Source organism: Syngnathoides biaculeatus, chromosome 2 (genome assembly GCF_019802595.1).
Source record: "Syngnathoides biaculeatus isolate LvHL_M chromosome 2, ASM1980259v1, whole genome shotgun sequence".
Lineage (NCBI taxonomy): Eukaryota > Metazoa > Chordata > Actinopteri > Syngnathiformes > Syngnathidae > Syngnathoides > Syngnathoides biaculeatus.
The window spans coordinates 42850854-42866562 of NC_084641.1; the positions used below are offsets into that span (position 1 = coordinate 42850854).

Below are 15709 nucleotides of genomic sequence, written 5' to 3' on the forward strand. Positions count from 1 at the left end.
AACAAACGGCCACAATGACAAGACATACATTGAAGATGGAAAATAAGTATGGAGAGTCACTGAGCAATAAAAGTGTACCACGAGCATGGTGATGCACATATAATGGCATTGAGAAATGAATGCAGTCTGAGAATTTTGTAGCAATTTAAAGTGACTAAAAGTGCAATACCGTATTTTCTGGTCTATACGTCGCTCCGGAGTACAAGTCGCACCAGTCATATAATCCATAAAAAAAGGAGAAAAAAAACATATGCGTGTAAGTCGTACTGGAGTATAAATTGCATTTTTGGAGGAAATTTATTGGATAAAATCCAACACCAAGAACAAGCATGTCATTAAAAATTTAAATGAACGATTTAAAATAAAAATAGAATAGAGGCAACAACAGTCTTCATGGTATGCTTACATTACATGACACACCTGAGAACGTGCAAAGTATGTTCATATTTTAAGCGTTATTCCGATAACTATAGTATAAACAACATACTTAAGAAGTTTACCAAAACCATCCGTGTCACTCCAAATACCAGGTAACTAAAATCCAATGAAATCTTCATCCTCTGTGTCACTTCTAAACATGTCCGCCAACTCCAGAGGTGGACAACGCGCCGCTTCCTCTTCCACGTCACTTACGTCAGACTCATCATCAGTTTCAGTTACAACTAGCCTATTCCAGCCTTTCTGAATCCTGACAGAAGCCCATACTTTGTCGAGACATCCAATGACTTCCCGGAAAGTTGCATGGCGGATTCACCCGAAAGCTGTGCTCTCCATCCGTCATCCACTGCTCGCGAGCCATACCTGGCTCTTTTAGTGGTTGCATAATTTCTCACGTAGTCCTCATAACGACATACTGTACATGTGATTTTTGTCGTGTGGGGAACACAAATGATGTAGAGAAGGTTTGTCCTAGTGGGGTGTCTGCAATTTGAGGCGGCAGGCAATGGAAATGACAGAGACAGTTGGTCTTAGTGGGGTTGCCGTCGTCCACAGGCTTTGGGTCATACGCCAATCGTGTCGGAACAACTATGTAATTATTCAAACGCTTTTAACAAAGGTCGCTCAAAGAAAAAAAATATGAGGAGTACCGAAGTTTTCAACAAGAATGGACAGCCTTGGTGGAGAGGGATGGTTCTGCTGTTTACATTCACAGATGGGGAGTACTACCAAAGCATTTATCCTCGATGTTGCCAATGAACATTTTACCAACTTCGCATAAAAACAAGATAATCAAACGAATAAAAGACGTGCCTTTGTCGGCAAGAACCATTCACCATTGCACCATCATAATGGTAAATAAAATTTAATTGCGTTCACGATAAAAGGGCGGAAGTCTCAACACCTGCATGAAGCTTAATCTAACAACGTATGAAGCACCACAAGTTGCATTCATGGTAAGAAGAACTTTTGTCATCATTTGTTAGCAACATCAGTAACTCACATTGAAAAAAAATGCAGGTGTGGGCCACCAGTCATCCCCGCAGATAAAGTTGCGGGTGTGATTACAAATGGAATCGCAAGACCTTAAAATAACATACTGGATTCTTCTTCTTCTTTTCCTTTCGGCTTGTCCCGTTAGGGGTCGCCACAGCGTGTCATCTTTTTCCATCTTAGCCTATCTTCTGCATCTTCCTCTCTAACCCCAACTGCCCTCATGTCTTCCCTCACCACATCCATAAACCTTCTTTTTGGTGTTCCTCTCGCTCTTTTGCCTGGCAGCTCCATCCTCAGCACCCTTCCACCAATATACTCACTCTCTCGCCTCTGAACATGTCCAAACCATCAAAGTCTGCTCTCTCGAACCTTGTCAGCAAAATATCCAACTTTGGCTGTCCCTCTAATGAGCTCATTTCTAATTATATCCAACCTGCTCACTCCGAGCGAGAACCTCAATATCTTCATTTCTGCTTCCTCCAGTTCTGCTTCCTGTTGTTTCTTCGTGCCACCATCTCTAATCCGTACATCATGCCCGGCCTCACCACTGTTTTGTAAACTTTGCCCTTCGTCCGAGCAGAGACTCTTCTGTCACATAACACACCAGGCACCTTCCGCCAGCTGTTCCAACCTGCCTGGACCCGTTTCTTCACTTCCTTACCACACTCACCTTTGCTCTGGATTGTTGACCCTAAATGTTTTTAGTCCTCCGCCCTCGCTATCTCTTCTCCCTGAAGCCTCACTCTTCCCCCTCCACCTCTCTCATTCACGCACATATATTCTGTTTTACTTCGGCTAATCTTCATTCCTCTCCTTTCCAGTGCATGTCTCCATCTTTCTAATTGTTCCTTTGCATGCTCCCTGCTTTCACTGCATACCACAATATCATCTGCGAACATCATGTTCCAAGGGGATTCCAGTCTAACCTCATCTGTCAGCCTATCCATTACCACTGCAAAAAGGAAGGGGCTCAGAGCTGATCCCTGGTGCAGTCCCACCTCCACCTTAAATTCCTCTGTCACACCTAAGGCACACCTCACCATTGTTCTGCTGCCATCATACATGTGCTGTATAATTGGAACATATTTATTTGCCACCCCAGACTTATGCATGCACTACCACAGTTCCTTCTTGGTTCTCTGTCATAGGCTTTCTCTAGATCCACAAAGTCACAATGTAGCGCCTTCTGACCTTCTCTGTACCTTTTCACTAGCAGCCGCAAGGCAAATAATGCATCTGTGGTGCTCTTTCTAGGCATGAAACCATACCGTTGCTCGCTGATACTTACTTCTGTCCTGAGTCTAGCCTCCACTAACTTCATTGTGTGGCTCATCAACTTTATTCCTCTATAATTCCCACAGCTCTGAACATCGTCTTTGTTCTTAATGGGAAATAGTACACTTTTCCTCCCCGCGAGTATTCTGTTGAATAAGTTGGTCAAAAACTCCACAGCCATCTCTCCAAATTGCTTCCATACCTCTACCGGTATGTCATCAGGACCAACTGCCTTTCCATTTTTCATCCTTTGTAATGCCTTTCTGACTTCCCCCTTCGTAATCATTGCCACTTCCTGGTCCTTCACACTTGCCTCTTCAACACTTCCTTCTCTCTCATTTTCTTCATTCATCAACTTCTCAAAGTATTCTTTACATCTATTTAGCACACTACTGGCACCAGTCAACACATTTCCATCTCTATCCTTAATCACCCTTACCTGCTGCACATCCTTCGCATCTCTATCCCTTTGTCTGGCCAACCTGTCGAGATTCTTTTCTCCATCTTTCGTGTCCAACCTGGTGTACATGTCTTCATATGCCTCTTGTTTAGCCTTTGCCACCTCTACCTTTGCCCTACGTCGCATCTCGATGGACTCCTTTCGCCTCTCCTCAGTCCTCTCAGTGTCCCAATTCTTCTTTGCTAATCTCTTTCCTTGTATGACTCCCTGTATTTTGGGGTTCTACCACCAAGTCTCCTTCTCCCCTTTCCTACCAGAAGACACTCCAAGTACTCTCCTGCCTGTCTCTCTGATTACCTAGGCTGTCGTAGTCCAGTCTTCCGGGAGTTTATGCTGTCCATCGAGAGCCTGTCTCACCTCTTTCCGGAAGGCCGCACAACATTCTTCCTTTCTCAGCTTCCACCACATGGTTCTCTGCTCTACCTTTGTCTTCTTAATCTTCCTACCCACCACCAGAATCATCCTACATACTACCATCCTATGCTGTCGAGCTACACTCTCCCCTACCACTACTTTACAGTCAGTAACCTCCTTCAGATTACATCGTCTGCACAAAATATAATCTACCTGCTTGGTTCTACCTCCGCTCTTGTAGGTCACTATATGTTCCTCCCTCTTCTGGAAATAAGTGTTCACTACAGCCATCTCCATCCTTTTTGCAAAGTCCACCACCATCTGCCCTTCAAAGTTCCTTTCCTGGATGCCATACTTTCCCATCACTTCTTCATCGCCCCTGTTTCCTTTACCAATATGTCCATTACAATCTGCACCATTTACAACTCTCTTGCTGTCTGGGATGCTCAGAACTACTTCATCTAGTTCCTTCAAAAATTTCTCTTTCAACTCGAGGTCACATCCTACCTGTGGGGCATAGCCGCTAACATCCTCAATTTCAAATTTTTGTCTCATCACTGAAACTCTTTTCACCTAAAAGACATTCTTAGCTAGCTCTTCCTTTAAAATAACCCCTACTCCAATTCTCTTCCCATCAACTCCGTGGTAGAATAATTTAAACCCTGCTCCTAAACTTCGAGCCTTACTATCTTTCCACCTGCTCTCTTGGATACACAGTAGATCAACCTTTCTCCTAATCATCATGTCAACCAACTCTGGGCTTTTCCTGTCATAGTCCCAACATTCAAAGTCCCTACACTCAGTCGTCGGATCTGTGCATTCCTCTTTTTCTTCTGACGACGGATCCTGTTTCCTCCTCATCTTTGTCTTCGACCCACAGTGGCTGAATTTCCACCGACGCCCTGCAGGTTAGCAGTGCCGGGGGCGGGCGTTGTCAACCCGGGCCACGACCGATCCGGTATGGGATTCTTTAGATGAACGCTCATATTTGTTTGACATAGTTTTTACGCCGGATGCCCTTGCTGACGCAACGCTCTGCATTTATCCAGGCTTGGGATTGGCCCATAGGGCTGCATTAAATAACATACTGGATTCATATAACATAACTGTAAATTAAAAATAAAATAAATACATAACTAAAAATAGAAAAAAATGTAAAACTCAGAAATTACCATTTCCAATTTCAACTGATATTAGTCGAACATGAAACGGTATTTAAAATTTTTCATCAACAAAATATCTTGCTCTGACAAACTTTATCTGAAAAAAAGTTAAATGCACTGGCCTGTCAAGGAATGAACATGAACGGTTTATACCCGCAATGTTTTGAAAATGCTGAAAGTTTAGTCCAACATAATCGCCGTTAGTGGCAAGAAGCTAGCGATACATTGTAACAAACATTCCTGTTGGCAATCGTGATGTATTGTTATAATCTCGCGTAATTAATGGCGGTATATATTGACAATCCATTGATGAAAGCGAGCAGTAGTTCTATATTTTTCTAAAGCATGTAGAGGGGAAAAGTTTTCAACTTCAAGATAACGCGTACCACGGGGAAAATGACCGTTTGCATTTAGATATATGCACAGACTCGTCTAACATTAGAATTTTAATAAAGTCAAAGTAAATCACAATCTCATACTTATAGCGAAATACTGAAACATTAACTGTAGGAAATCCCAGAAATGTTTTCAATGTAACTTGATATGTTCAATACTAGCCACAAGTGTTCTCTTCACAGGTAAACTCCATGCAGCTATCCCTATAAGCCCCCCCGGGAGGTCCGGGGTAATTGGTGCCTTCTTCATCAGATGAGGATAAATCCGAGAAATCAGCCCCCAGCACAATGTAATCGAGCCTTTGGTGAGGCACAACCGCGCACGTAAGTCATGGGACTCGCGAAAATGGCAGCGCCCCTGAAAATTGACCGCTCCGTACAGGGCACTTAACCACGCCTCCTGAAGTGACGTCACGCCATGTATGTCTACGTCAGACAAACAATTCGCAAAAAGGGCAGCGCAGCAAGAAAAGAATAGAGCGAAACTGTCTGATTTACTGGCTGATTTCTCACTCGCATCGTTGAAAATCAGACAGCAGGGCTTCAAGTATTTCAGCGAGGGGTATTTCAATGGTATTTACATGCATATCGACGGAGAAACCATTGATATTAGTGCGAGATCTTTCCAGAGTCAGAGGAAGACAGAGAAGCCACATAATATATTAAAACCCAAAGACGAATTTGTCATTGCCAGTTTCCTATTTTCGTGTTACATATCACACTTGTGTGCAGAATCTGTATATGTATCTGTATAGCAGTTTGTGAACCGCCGTATGAAGGAAAAGAAGAAGGCGAGGCTTGATTTAGGAGTTGCTTCTCTCGTTTTCTTTGTGTAACGTCACGCGCTCCCCTCAATAATTATTCTTGAATTAGTGCCGAACCTACGTAAGTCCCGACCGAGTACGACAATCACTACTTAAGTGTCCTCAAACATCCTTCCTTCAGTCTTGGTGTGTCTTTTAGGACTGCTAGACCGGTTGAGCTTAGCTAATTAACCGCAAACAAAGGAACACGTTTGTGCAGTCAGATCATCGCAAAATATCGCTCAACACAGATCAAGTGTGTCAATCATTCACACTTAACTATGTTATGCAAGCGAAGAACTGCTAATTCATTTATATGAGACATGTATTGAAAATCAAATATAGGGCTTACCTTGATGCAAACATAGCTGTTCCGGTTGATGGATTCAGTTGATCATGCGGTCTTCACCAAAGTTTGATCCATCGAAGATATTTTTCGTACTGTGTCTTCGGTTTTGGAAAAGGTACGAATTGAACTCCACCAACTAGCCTTTCAGGATACCTGTCGTCACTATTATAAAGTCCGTGACTACACCTCTTCACCATATTTATTATGAAAGAACCCAAATACGCGATAAAACTAACAAAAGCTATACCATGCAACGTTGTCTGAGGGAACCGCATGATCAACTGAATCCATCAACCGGAACAGATATGTTTGCACGAAGGTAAGCCCTATATTTGATTTTCAATACATGTCTCATATAAATGAATTAGCAGTTCTTCGCTTGCATAACATAGCTACGTGTGAATGATTGCCACACTTGATCTGTGTTGAGCAATATTTTGAGATGATCTGACTGCACAAACGTGTCTCTGTTCAGCAGCTCCCGAGCTAAGCTGAACCGGACAAGCGAGTCCTCAAAGCCTTTGACGTGCACCGAGACATCAAGACTGAAGGAAGGATGTTTGAGGACACTATAAAGTAGTGATTGTCGTACTCGGTCGGGACTTAGGTAGGTTCGGCACTAATTCAAGAATAATTATTGAGGGGAGTGCGTGATGTTACACAAAGAAAATGAGAGAAACAACTCGGCCTCGCCTTCTTTTCCTTCATACGGCGGTTCACAAACGGCTGTACAGATACATATACAGATTCTGCACACAAGTGTGATATGTAAAACGAAAATAGGAAACTGTCAATGGCAAATTTGTCTTTGGGTTATAATATATTACATGATGTAGCTTCTCGGTCTTCCTCTGACTCTGGAAAGATCTCGCGCTAATATCAATGGTTTCTCTGTCGATATGCATGTAAATACCATTGAAATACCCCTCGCTGAAATACTTTAAGAAATGCTGTCTGCTTTTCAACGATATTTCACTGTTAGCTAAGAATGCGAGTGAAAAATCAGCTGGTAAATCGGACAGTTTCGCTCTAGTCTTTTCTTGCTGTGCCGCCATTTTTGCTAATTGTTTGTCTGAGGTTAGCACACGTGGGGTGACGTAACTTCAGGAGGAGTGGTTAAGTGCCCTGTACGGAGGGGTCAATTGTGAGCGACTACGTCATGTGTGAAACCGGTTTCTTCCCACATCCCAAAAACATGCAACATTAATTGCACGCTCTAAATTGACCCTAAGTGTGATTGTGAGTGTGGCTGTTTGTCTCGATGTACCCTGTGATTGGCTGGCAACCAGTTCAGGGTTTACCCTGCCTCCTTGCCCGTTTCCAGCTGGGCTACGCTTTATAAAGCAACTCTGAACTTGAACTTAAACTAAGATAAAGTAATTTAGTATATGATAACAGCAATTGCTGTAATGTAGACAAATCAATAATTTGAAGTTCATAATAAAGACGGTTTCCGCTGAGCTAAGTATCCTAGCTAGGTTTAAACAAGAAACACTGGGAGCGGGCACTCAAGCCATCTTCGGGTCACACAGAGCAAGCACAGCTTCAGGTTTACTTCAAACTTTACAGGAAACAATAATAAATGTTCATGTTGATTCCTATTGTTAGAGAATTCTGTTAACTTGTGATTTTGGACAAATCAAACACTTTTTGCAGTCAGATTTACAATGTGTCAAACTTGAGGAAAATTTGCATTTTTCTTAAAACTGTGGATAAACAACAATGTGCATCCATCCATCCTGCTTATCCTCACGAGAGTGGCGGGAGAGCTGGAGCAAATCCCAGCTATCATCGAGCAGGAGACAGTGTCCAACCTGAACTGGTTGCCAGCCAATTGCAGGGCACATGGAGATAGACAACAGCCCCACCCACAGTCACACCTCGGGGCAATTTAGAGTCTCCGATTAATGTTTTTAGGATGCAGGAGGAAACCGGAGTGCCCTGAGAAAATCCACGCAGGCACGGGGACAATATGCAAACTCCACAAAACTGACAAACAATCCGGTCACAACCTATGCGTCTACATAAGTTACCTCTTCATATAATTGTGTACATAATTGCTCTGATAAAAAATACAGTAAATACATTTTGTTCATCTATTTGCTGGTGAGACAATGACAGATCAAACAAATGTTTTCATTAGATGGCAGGAAGTATATAGAGCATTGGTGTTTTTTGCCGGAGGAGCCAGCGGCGAAGGACGATCTGGGCGTAGTCTGCCGACATGGAACTTAGGGTGCACCCTCATCGACTTGGGTAGTCTAAGTGATGCGGCGACCGGGTTAATGATTTTGGTGATCGGGAACGGACCAATGAACCTGGGAGCAAGTTTGCGGGACTCCATTCGCAGCGGGAGATCCTTGGTGGAGAGCCACACTCGCTGCCCCACCCTGAATTCTGGTGCGGCTCTCCTCTTGCGGTCCGCTGCAGACTTGTAGTTGCCCATGCGCAGCAGCGTCCTCCGGGCTGCCTCCCAGGTCCGTTTGCAGCGCCATACCACTGCCAGGGCCGACGGCACCGCGGAGTCTGTGGCCAATGAGGGAAACGGAGAGGGAGGATAGCCGTGCACAACGCGGAGTGGAGCCATACCTGTTGAGGTGCAGAGCAGGGAGTTGTGGGCGTACTCAACCCATTTTGAGGTCCTGGCTCTATGTGCTCTGGTCCCTAGATGCTAAGCATCGAAGTCCGGTCTCCAATTCCTGATTTACACTCACTGTTTGGCTGTTAGACTCCGGATGATGGCCCGAAGTTAGACTACCAGAAGCGGCGATGAGGGTGCAGAATTCCGTCCAGAAGCGAGCGCTGAATTGGGACCTCTGTCCAAGACGATGTCCCGGGGGAACCCGTGGTAGCGAACGACCTCGTCCAACACCAGCTGGGCTGTCTGCTTGGCCGACGGGATCTTCGGAAGTGGCACGAAGTTAACCACCTTGGAGAATCGGTCCACTACGAACAGCACAACTGTGTTCCCCTTAGAGGGCACTAGGCCGGTGACAAAGTCCAACACAATGTGTGACCACGGGCGGAAAGGGATGGACAGAGGCTGCAACTCTCCCACCGGATGTAAATGGGACGGCTGCACAAACTGGCTAGGCATTGACAAATTCCTTCACGTCTTTGCTGAGGTTGGGCCACCAGAATCTCTGTTCGACCACAGAACGAGTTTTTGCCATACCCGGGTGGCAGACCGTCATGTTCGAATGGGCCCAATTGACGACGTCTGCCCGAAGTGATCGAACGACAAACAGGCGATCAGACGGATAATATGCCCAGGTGAAGCCGGACACAAAGCATGCCTCTTGCAGGATAGGAGCCGCTACTGACTCCGTGCGCTCCCCCTCGTGGATCCGTGAGAGGGTGTGCGGCTTGCCGTGCTTGGAACCTGGGCGGAAGGACAGAGTGAAGTGGAAGCGGGTGAAGAAGAGAGCCCACCTGGCCTGGCGGGCGTTCAACCACTTCACGATCCTCAGGTACTCTAGGTTTTTTGTGGTCGATGAGGACCACTAACGGTACTCGTGAGCCCTCCAGCCAGTGCCGCCACTCCTCCATAGCAGTCTTGACCACCAGCAGTTCGTGATCCCCCACGTCGTAGTTTCTCTCTGTCGGGGTTAGCTTCCTAGATAGGAACGCACACGGGTGGATCCTTCCGTCGTTGGGGCTCCTCTGCGACAAAATGGCTCAGATTCCCGAGTCTGACGCATCCACCTCCACCACGAACTGATGATCTGGATCTGGGATAATGAGGATGGGTGCAGTGGTGAAACTTGCCTTAAGTTTATTGAACGCCTCCTTGCAGGTCCTGGACCATTCGAATAGGTTGTGTGGAGAGGTGAGGGCGTGCAGAGGGGCAGCCACGGCGCTGAAGTTCCGAATGAACTTTCTGTAGAAATTTGCAAAGCCAATGAACCTCTGCACGTCCCTCCTGCTGACGGGGGTAGGCCACCGAAGCACCATGTCGATCTTCCCGGGATCCATCCGTATCTCCCCTTCTGCCAGGATGAAGCCCAGAAAGGACTTGGATGCTCAGTGGAACTCGCACTTCTCCCATTTCACGAACAGCTGGTGCTGCAAGAGACGCTGGAGCACCTCTCTGACCTGTCCGATATGGGAGGCCAGGTCTGCTGAAAAGATAAGAATGTCGTCAAGGTATACAAATACGTTTTTGTTCAGGAACTCCCGAAGCACGTCATTGAAAAAGTTTTGGAAGACGGCCGGGGCAATGGTCAGTCCGAAGGGCATCACAAGATACTCGTAGTGCCCCGTGGGAGCGTTGATAGCCGTCTTCCATTCGTCGCCCTCCCGGATCCGCACCAGATGATACGCGCTGTGCAAATCCAGCTTGGTGAAGATCTGGGCTCCTTGGAGGAGTTCAAATGCCATCGCGATTAAGGGCAAGGGATACCTGTTCTTGACCGTGATGTCATTCAATCCTCGGTAGTCGATGCAGGGTCGTAAAGTGGAAACCTTCTTCTTAACGTAAAAATAACCCTGCACCAGCTGGTGAGGACGACGGGCGAAAGTCGGGTTGACAGCGACTCCTCGACGTAATCCCTCATTGCCTGGCGCTCCAGTCCCTTTCAAAGAGAATAGGTTCCCTCTGGGAAGTGAGATGCCTGGGAGGAGTTTGATAGCACAGTCATAAGGCCGATGCGGCGGCAGAGATTTTGCCTTGGATTCAGAAAAAAAACTTTTAAATCATGGTAGCAAGAGGGCACCGTGACTAATTGGGAAGCGGTACTTAGTTCAGCAACTTGAATCCTTCCGTCCACCCGAGCGGCGAGACACTGTTTGTGACAGTCCTCACCCCATGCCATTATCCGACCCGTGACCCAGTCAATGTGGGGGTTGTGTCTCTTGGGCCACGGGCTCCCCAGGATTATATCACTGCTGCTCTGCTGCTAGAATTAAAAACGTGGAAACTAATGCGCTCCGTGTGCGTGTCCGGAAAGTCCATACGTAAGGTTTGTGTGGAGTGTGCAGAGGAACTTGCCGTTGGCAGTGTAAGTAATACGAAGACACTGTGTGGGGAAGGTTGTCGCACGCAACGCTTCGACCACATGGGGATTTATTAGCTTACCATCTGAACTGAAGTCAATGAACGCGGTCACTAGGCATGAGTGAGAGTCCGCTCCTACGGTGAGGTGCAAAAGAGACCGCCCAGACTCAGCGACAGTATACCGCACTCACTGGCATAGAGATCCTAAGGTCGGAGCGGTTCAGTCGAACCGAGCAGCGGGCGATTAGGTGTCCAAGACAACCACAGTAGAAACAACGCCCTTCTCATCGCCGGCGTAAGCGCTCCTCCGATGAGCTGCCGAGCCCCTCCACTTGCATGGGTTCCGACGTGGTAAGCAGCGTGGGCGGCCAGAAGCAACCGGGCTGAGCCTCTCCGTCTCCTCCTCGGTCATGCCGTCCATCTGCCCCTGCACGGGAAAGCACTGTTCCACCTTAAGGGCCACTGCGATGAGGGCGTCCAGCGAAGTAGGAAGATCCACGGCAATGAGGTGACCACGGATCTGTGGGAATTTCCGTGGTAGAAGGAGTCATGGAGAGCCTCCTCGTTCCACCGGCTCTCTGCGGCCCTGATCCGGAATTCGATAGCGTAGTCTGGCCTTGGCGAATTGTCATGAGTGAGGCCGCCGCCTTGCGTTCCGGAGCCGCGTACTGGAATACTTGGGTGAGCGCGCAGACGAACGTCGTCCATGAACGGCAGATCTCCGACTTGCGACTCCATTCTGCTGTGGCCCATGCCATTCAAACATACTGTGCATGATGGCGACCCAGAGCAAATGTCTATTATGTGTATGATGGCGACCCAGAGTAAATGCCTTTGCTTTTTCACTGTGAGATTGACGCCAATAAGCATAAAATGCTATTTATCAGGTGATTCCAATCAGGCCAATAAAATCAGTATGAAGACTGGATACATCATGTAAGCATGGTCAAGTGCTACCAATGGAAAAGTTAGTGTTGAGCCCTGTGTTTGATTTTACATTAATTTCTTTGAACTTATTTCTGTAATCATATGTTTGTGTCTCTTATTAGAATATTGTAATTGATTATAAAATACTCAGGAAGAGTTCAATTAGCTTCAATTCCAAAGTAACAACGACAGGCCGATCACCGGTTACCCACCACCACAGACTGATCTCAGTCCTGTGCAAAACACTGACAAAGTGGGTCAGTCGGTTTTATGGAACCCCTTCCATAAAACCTACTGACAGTAGATGCACAGGATGTGACAATGTGTATTTCATAAACCGCAAACAAAGACTGACTGATGTGTTTTGCAACGTTTATGGAGATATCTTAAAAATACAATCTTCTTTTCCTTTCGGTTTGTCTAGTTAAGGGTTGCTACAGTCTTTTCTTATTCGTTTCCTTTCGGCTTGTCCCGTTAGGGGTCGCCACAGCGTGTCATCTTTTGCCATCTTAGCCTATCTCCTGCATCTTCCTCTCTAACACCAACTGCCCTCATGTCTTCCCTCACCACATCCATAAACCTTCTCTTTGGTCTTCCTCTCGCTCTTTTGCCTGGGAGCTCCATCCTCAGCATCCTTCTACCAATATAATCACTCTCTCGCCTCTGAACATGTCCAAACCATCGAAGTCTGCTCTCTCGAATCTTGTCTCCAAAACATCCAGCTTTGGCCGTCCCTCGAATGAGCTCATTTCTAATCCTATCAAACCTGGTCACTCCGAGCGAGAACCTCAACATCTTCATTTCTGCCACCTCCAGTTCAGCTTCCTGTTGTTTCTTCAGTGCCACCGTCTCTAATCCGTACATCATGGCCGGCCTCACCACTTTTTTGTAAACTTTGCCCTTCATCCTAGCAGACACTCTTCTGTCACATAACACACCAGACACCTTTCGCCAGCTGTTCCAACCTGCTTGGACCCGTTTCTTCACTTCCTGACAACACTCTCCATTGCTCTGTATTGTTGACCCCAAGTATTTGAAGTCGTCCACCCTCGCTATCTCTTCTCCCTGTAGCCTCACTCTTCCCCCTCTACTTTTCTCATTCACGCACATATATTCTGTTTTACTTCGGCTAATCTTCATTCCTCTCCTTTCCAGTGCATGCCTCCATCTTTCCAATTGTTCCTTTGCATGTTCCCTGCTTTCACTGCATATGACAATATCATCTGCGAACATCATGGTCCAAGGGGATTCCAGTCTAACCTCATCTGTCAGCCTATCCATTACCACTGCAAACAGGAAGGGGCTCAGAGCTGATCCCTGATGCAGTCCCACCTCCACCTTAAATTCCTCTGTCACACCTAAGGCACACCTCACCATTGTTCTGCTGCCATCATACATGTCCTGTACTATTTTAACATACTTCTCTGCCACACCAGACTTACGCATGCAGTACCACAGTTCCTCTCTTGGTACTCTGTCATAGGCCTTCTCTCGATCCACAAAGACACAATGTAGCTCCTTCTGACCTTCTCTGTACTTTTCCACGAGCATCCTCAAGGCAAATAATGCATCTGTGGTACTCTTTCTAGGCATGAAACCATACTGTTGCTCGCAGATACTTACTTCTGTCCTGAGTCTAGCCTCCACTACTCTTTCCCATAACTTCATTGTGTGGCTCATCAACTTTATTCCTCTATAGTTCCCACAGCTCTGAACATCGCCTTTGTTCTTAAAAATGTGAACTAGCACACTTTTCCTCCATTCTTAAGGCATCTTCTCACCCGCTAGTATTCTGTTGAATAAGCTCATCATAAACTCCACAGCCATCTCTCCAAATTGCTTCCATACCTCTACCGGTATGTCATCAGGACCAACTGCCTTTCCAGTTTTCATCCTTTGTAGTGCCTTTCTGACTTCCCCCTTAGTAATCATTTCCACTTCCTGGTCCTTCACTCTTGCCTCTTCAACTCTTCCTTCTCTCTCATTTTCTTCATTCATCAACTTCTCAAAGTATTCTTTCCATCTATTTAGTACACTACCGGCACCAGTCAACACATTTCCATCTCTATCCTTAATCACCCTGACCTGCTGCACATCCTTCCCATCTCTATCCCTCTGTCTGGCCAACCTGTAGAGATCCTTTTCTCCTTCTTTCGTGTCCAACCTGGTATACATGTCTTCATATGCCTCTTGTTTAGCCTTTGCCACCTCTACCTTTGCCCTACGTCGCATCTCGATGTACTCCTTTCGCCTCTCCTCAGTCCTCTCAGTATCCCACTTCTTCTTCGCTAATCTCTTTCCTTGTATGACTCCCTGTATTTTGGGGTTCCACCACCAAGTCTCCTTCTTCCCTTTCCTACCAGATGACACACCAAGTACTCTCCTGCCTGTCTCTCTGATCACCTTGGCTGTCGTCGTCCAGTCTTCCGGGAGCTTCGGTTGTCCATCGAGAGCCTGTCTCACCTCTTTCCGGAAGGCCGCACAACATTCTTCCTTTCTCAGCTTCCACCACATGGTTCTCTGCTCTACCTTTGTCTTCTTAATCTTCCTACCCACCACCAGAATCATCCTACATACTACCATCCTATGCTGTCGAGCTACACTCTCCCCTACCACTACTTTACAGTCAGTAACCTCCTTCAGATTACATCGTCTGCACAAAATATAATCTACCTGCTTGGTTCTACCTCCGCTCTTGTAGGTCACTATATGTTCCTCCCTCTTCTGGAAATAAGTGTTCACTACAGCCATCTCCATCCTTTTTGCAAAGTCCACCACCATCTGCCCTTCAAAGTTCCTTTCCTGGATGCCATACTTTCCCATCACTTCTTCATCGCCCCTGTTTCCTTTACCAATATGTCCATTACAATCTTCACCATTTACAACTCTCTCGCTGTCTGCGATGCTCAGAACTACTTCATCTAGTTCCTTCAAAAATTTCTCTTTCAACTCGAGGTCACATCCTACCTGTGGTGCATAGCCGCTAACAACATTATACATAACACACTCAATTTCAAATTTTAGTCTCATCACTCGATCTGATACTCTTTTCACCTCCAAGACATTCTTAGCCAGCTCTTCCTTTAAAACAGACATGTCCAAAGTCCGGCCCCCGGGCCAATTGCGGCCCGTGGACAAAATTTTACCGGCCCGCGGCCTCTATCATGAAATCAATAATATGCGGCCCGCCAGCACTGTTGACCACAGTATAAAATACATGTGTACAAAAAGCTATTTTTCATATTTTTCATTTCACCAGAAGATGGCAGTAGCCCTGTGGCCGCCGTGACCCTTGACCTTGCGTGATCGTTTCAGCCCAGCCCATTTCTAACATGGCGTCTGTAAACAAAAAAAGGAAAGTTGACCGCGAGGGCCGCCGCTTCCAGGACAAGTGGAAATTTGAGTATTTTTTCACTGAAATACGAAACAACTGTGTCTGCCTAATTTGCCAAGAGACTGTGGCTGTTTTCAAGGAATTCAACATCAAGGGGCACTACCAGACGAAACATGCTAGCTACGACAAGCTAACTGGGAACAAACGCGGTGAAAAAGT

The 15709-nt window shown here is 46.3% G+C and overlaps 1 protein-coding gene and 1 long non-coding RNA gene across 11 annotated transcripts in view; one reads left to right on the forward strand and one right to left on the reverse strand.

Annotated features, from left to right (window-relative positions):
- The window catches only part of hm13 (histocompatibility (minor) 13), a 78973-nt gene that overhangs the window by 53364 nt on the left and 9900 nt on the right, over positions 1 to 15709 (reverse strand). The window lies entirely within an intron of this gene.
- The window catches only part of LOC133493338 (uncharacterized), a 64097-nt gene that overhangs the window by 36219 nt on the left and 12169 nt on the right, over positions 1 to 15709 (forward strand). Inside the window, exon 2 of the long non-coding RNA XR_009792941.1 lies at positions 5265 to 5405. This is a non-coding gene — a long non-coding RNA (uncharacterized LOC133493338). The remainder of the gene's footprint in view (positions 1 to 5264; positions 5406 to 15709) is intronic.